Raw genomic sequence first — 6,107 nt, 5'->3', positions numbered from 1 at the left:
TGATGATGTTCTACTTTTATCTTAGACTTTGTTAACCTGTCTTTATTCTCTTTTGCTTGTTCTCCACATTGCATAGTCACTATGTATTTTTCAGTTCACTGATTCTACCTTCTGCCAATTCAAATCTATTCTACTTTTACCTTAGACTTTGTTAACCTGTCTTTATTCTCTTTTGCTTGTTCTTCACATTGCATAGTCACTATGTATTTTTCAGTTCACTGATTCTACCTTCTGCCAATTCAAATCCACTATTGAGCACCTGTAGCAAATTTTTTCCAGTTATTCACTTTTCAACTCCAAAATTTCAATTTGTTTCCACCTTCATTTCCATCTATTTATTGATATTCTCTCTTTGATAAGACATTGTCATCATCCCTTTCTTTACTTCTCTTTACATTGTTGTCTTTAGTTTCTTGAACATATTTATAATGGTGCTTCCTGTTCCATGCAGCAGCTGGGCCCTGTCCTAAGCAGTTCTGTTGCTGATATATTTCCCTTTGTATAAGTCACACTTCCATTTTTCATTGAATTTTCATGTTTTTCGTTGTTAAAAGCAGAATATGTTTGATAACATGTTGTAACAAATCTGAACACCCCTAAAGAGAGCTTCTTGTTGCTCATTTGTTTGTTTAACAACAAACCGGACTGTTGTAGTGAAACAACCCCCCACACTGTTAAGTCTCTAATATCGCTGCTCAGAGGGTGCAGCCTTTGGCATTTCAATCACCATGGCATGAGATGGGTTTAAGCAGGGCTCTCTGACTAGTTCTTTGCATGAATTCTCTGTTCAGCTGTCTGTCTCACTTAGTATGACACTCAGTTGCTAGGCTTTGCTGATTATATTTTGGCTGAATTTGCTATTATTTTCAACAGTGCCCTGGAATTCAAATTACTCCACAGTCTGCTCAAATTAAATTCAGGCCCTTTTGCAAGGGCAGTTTTGGGGGCCCATCTTTGCAGTTTATTCTGACACTGGGAAGACTTTTTATTTTTCTCTTTCCCTGGTTCTCTCTGGCAAACTAGTTGGCCTACACTTTATCGTGTTACCCTCATGGAGCTGAGCTTCTACTTTATTGCTTACAACCAAAATCTTCATTGTTTTTAAGAGTGCCATTAGGCTTGAATTTCTTCAAACTCTTTTTCAAATAGCCTGTTCTTTCGACGCTAAGTTTGGAGCTTTCTGCTCTTATGGTTTGCTTCTTTCCCTGGGCAAAATATCTGGCCACTGCTCTGGAACTGGTGTGGGGAAGGTGACCCACTTTTCTCTGGGTATGCTTTAAAAGCAGAGCACTATGCTTGGGTTATGGACACTGGTATTCTTGAGTTTCCTCTCCTTTCATTGATCTCTAATTTTCAGATAAGTTGTTGCAAAGTTGATCTAGTTCCCAGTATTTTCAGCTTATCTAGATTCAGGTAGATTCTTTGCTCTACGAGTGGACATCCAGTTTTATGGTTCAACATACCAGGTAATACCAATTTCATACTGTATGAATTAAGTCAAATAGCCCAACATCATCATTAGTTTAGTCTCCACTAGAACCCAGTAGCAAACAAGAAGGTTCTTTTTATTCAAGTATCTTTCTGGCAGAAGATAATATGGATACACTTCAGAACACAAGAGGATTTACTAGTCTCTTTCAATACCACCAGAGTTGTAGATTTAGTAAGAACCAAGTAGCAGGGCACCTCATATTGTAACTGAGACCTTTTGTTAATCATTATTATCCCATTACTTTTATTATCCCATTACTAGCAATGTTTATTTTAAACTTATATGATGTTATTAAACTCTGAACTTTAAATTTGCTTACTCTGAGTTCTACAGGTGACCTGTACTCATATCTTACTGAGTAGATGAATTCTACCCACCTCACTTAATATCATTTTTCTCATAATCTTTTGTGTTATGTATATTTCTCCTAGACTTGAACTAATATACATATCTGGACTTGGTTTTTACAAATTAAAAAATATATAGTAATAATGGGTTTTACAGGCAAAAATCCTAGGAGAAATTTAACATAGTAAAGATTTTAAAGAGCAAAAATTAAACTTAGAAATTTTCTGAGAGAATTTAAAAATATCATTTCTAAATAACATATTTTAGCATTACAAATATAATAAATACATTTATTTATTTTATTGAATTTTTTTTCAAAGCATTATGATTTTTGTGGGTGGTGATTCTTAATCCTAATAATTGTGACTAATAATATTAGCAAAAGTAAAAAATGAGTTAATAATGTAAGGAGAAATTGGATACAGTTGGAAACATAGTGTACAATTTTATGCACAATTCATGAGAGTAGGAGAATTCAAAGATAAGCTATATCATGTTGGATTTTATGGGAAGCAGAAATTTATCAAACAATTAAAAGATGTTTAAATAAAATTGTACCTGTTTTCAACATTAAATAGTATATGTTTGATTTCATGAATTTGCAAGACATATAAAGTATCATCCCAAAATACAGTGATATTTCTGTAGAACACCATAGATTCAACATTCTTTATCTATTTCTGATTAAGCATGCATCTTGTGGTAAGGTTAATACATAAAAGCCGCTATCTCTATAAATAACTATAAGATGATGTATATTAATTTAGAGTCTAATAATATATGAAAGAGATTAAACTTTAACATAACAAAAATCATGTTTACATAGCAATTACATTTAAATTGAGATGACAAATATTATAAAAAGCTATCACTTACGTAAATGTTCATTATATTTACTAGCTCTAATTCACTAGAGGATACGTACCTGAATGTTGCCACTTTTAATTATCACAGTTAAATAACATTCAAGGCATATATTTTTGCCATAATGATTTGAGAGTCTCAAGAAATTAAACATATGCCCTAAAAGGACTCCCACCCCCAATTTAATCATCTCACATATGATTGTTGACTGCCTACTATGTGCCTAATACATTATCAAGCCCTGTTCTGGATGTGGTATAAACAAAATAGACAAAAATCCCTTCTCATTAGGTTGCATTATGTTTATGTGTTGAATGGGATGAAACAGGTAATGAAGAAACAAAAATAAAGTATATAGATATTAGATGCCTATAAAATTATGGAAATGAATGTGAAGCAATCCTGGATGGACTATTTTTGACATTGTGGAAGGTGATTTCTTATTTTACATAGGATAGTCAGGAACTCTTGCTGGTAGGCAGACACTTGAAGAAGGGAAAAAAAATCATGATGATATCTGAGGAATATATATTCATATTCCAGGTGAAAGAAACAGCAAATGTAAAGGCCAAAGTCAGGAGTATGAATGGTCTTTCAAAAGAAAGGAAGGGAAGCTGTGTGACTGAAGAGGAATGAGTGAGGGGGAAGGTGCAGGGTGGTGGCTGGATGATTGGAGAATTAATGGGATGCTATGTTATGTAGTTCTATGTAGACAATTATTAGAAGATTTCAGAGAAGCAAGCCTAAAAGAGATTTCGCTCTTCCATCTACCACCCTGTTCATAAAGCTGGAGTGTCACTTCAACAGTAGGAAGCAACTATCTCCATCACCAGCTCCAGAGCTGTGGCTCAGATATTTAGCAGATAATAACAACAGAGGGAGAGGCAGTTCATAAGAACAGATAGCAGAAGACCTATTCTCATAAAACCTCTCCTTTACTTGAAGTGGGATGTGAAGAAATTCAAACCTAAGTGCTCTCTTAAAAACTAAATGAGATTTTGGTGGTAATCAATTGAGGAAGGTGGTAGCTCTATGTAGGCAACAAGCTATATTGTAGGTAAGCTAATTTACCATAGATAATCAGAAGAAGAGACAGGATAAAAAAATAAAAGCCAGTTAGGACAAACCTCTAAGGCAGATCTCAGAACTATGCCTGCAAAAGAGTCTGCATGTAATTAGAGCAGACTTTGGAGCAATTTGTCTCCCAGGACATTCTTTAAAACAATAGCAAATCAAGTCAACAATCAGTGGAACCTAGCACCTGGGTGTAATACCAATGGATGTAGACATCTTGATAGAGAGATCAGACAAACTAATAGTCAAAAAAGGCCCTGATAAAATGAATGTAACCCCAGAGTAATTGTGCACACGCCCAGTGGGGCTCTCTATGGAAAAACATCAAAGGTTTCACAATGTGGGGAATCTATATTTTGCTACAATAGTCCAGCTAAATCAGTAAACAAGTAAACAAGGAAGCAATAATAACAAAAAGATCAGGGAGAGAAAATATTCAGACTTGCTAGAATATCTTATTTAAAATGTCTGTTTTCAACAAAAGTTGTAGTAATGCAAAAAAGCAGGAAAGTTTGTCCCATATAAAGGGGAAAAAAAGCACACATCAGAAACTGTGTTTTAGAGGGCCCAGTTGTTGTATTTAATAAGCAAAGACTTTAAGCAGCCATTATAAATTTTTTCAAAGAACTAATGGAAACTATAGTTAAAGACCAAAGGAAGGCAAGATGGTAATGTCTTTTTTAAAAAAGAATATCAAGTTCCTTTCATGATAAAGGACCTCAGCAAAATAGGTATAGAAGGAAAGTATCTTAACACAATAAAAGCCATATACAGCAAACCCACTGCCAATATCCTCCAGAATGGGGAAAAGCTGAAAGCTTTTCTCTTAAGAATGGGAACAGGACAAGAATGCCCACTTTTATCACTCCAATTTAACACAGTACTGGAAGTACTAGTCAGAGCAATCAGGCAAGAGAAAGAAATAAGGGGCATCCAGGTTGGAAAGGAAGTCAAACTGTTTCTGTTTGCAGATGACATGACCCAGTATACGGAGAATCCTAAAGAATCTATCAAAAAACTCTTAGCTTAATTAGTAAGTTCAGTAATGTTGCATGCAGGATACAAAATCAACACCCCCAAATCAGTAGCATTTTCCAAATCCAATAATGATCTGGCAGAAAAAGAATTCAAGAAAGCAAGACCATTTACAATAACACCAAAAAGTAAAATACCTAGGAATGAATTTAACCAAGGAGGTGAAAGAATTCTACAATGAGAACTATGAAACACTGCTGAAAGAAATTAAAGATGACGTAAAAAGGTGGAAAGACATTCCACGTTCTTGGATTGGAAAATTAATATTGTGAAAATGTCCATATTACCCAAAGTGATCTATGGATTCAATGCAACCCCCATCAAAATACCAATGACATTTTTCACAGAAATAGAAAAAAAAATCCTAACACTCATATGGAACAAAATACCACAAATAGTCAAAGCAATCCTGAGCAAAAAATATAAAGCTGGAGGCTTTACAAAGCAATTATTGCCAAGACAGCATGGTGCTGGCATAAAAACAGACACTCAGATCAATGGAACAGAATAGATACCCCAGAAGTCAACCTACATATTTACAACCAATTGATTTTTGACAAAGACAACAAGAATATACATTCAGGAAAAGACTCCCTTTTCAACAAATGGTGCTGGGAAAATTGGATATCTATATGTTGAAGAATGAAATTAGACCTGTACCTCTTGCCATATATCAAAATCAACACAAAATGTATTAAAGACTTAAGTAGAAGACCTAAAACCATAAAGTTACTAAAAGAAAACATAGGGGAAACACTTCAGAAAGTAGGACTGGGCAAAGACTTCATGAGTAAGACCCCTAAAGCACAAGCAACAAAAGAAACAATAAACAAAAGGGATTATATGAAAGTAAAAAAAAGCTCCTGCATAGCAAAGGAAACAATTAACAGAGCAGAAAGACATTCTATGGAATAGGAAAAAATATTCATAAACTATACATCTGTCAAGGGATTTATAATCAGAATATATAAGGAACTCAAACAACTTCACAGTAAAAAATCAAATAATCCAATTAAAAAATGTGCAAAAGAGCTGAATAGACATTTTCCAAAGGAAGGCATATGAATGGGCAACAGGTACTCAAAAAAAATGCTCAAATAAACATCACTAATCATCAGGGAAATGCAAGTGAAAACCACATTGAGACATTAGCTCACTACAAAGAGCTGAATAGACATTTTCCAAAGGAAGGCATATGAATGGGCAACAGGTACTCAAAAAAATGCTCAAATCAACATCACTAATCATCAGGGAAATGCAAGTGAAAACCACATTGAGACATTAGCTCACTACA

The sequence above is a fragment of the Galeopterus variegatus genome, unplaced genomic scaffold, assembly GCF_000696425.1.
Source record: "Galeopterus variegatus unplaced genomic scaffold, G_variegatus-3.0.2 Scaffold378, whole genome shotgun sequence".
Classification (NCBI taxonomy): Eukaryota; Metazoa; Chordata; class Mammalia; order Dermoptera; family Cynocephalidae; genus Galeopterus; species Galeopterus variegatus.
Note: the sequence above shows the minus strand (reverse complement) of the source record.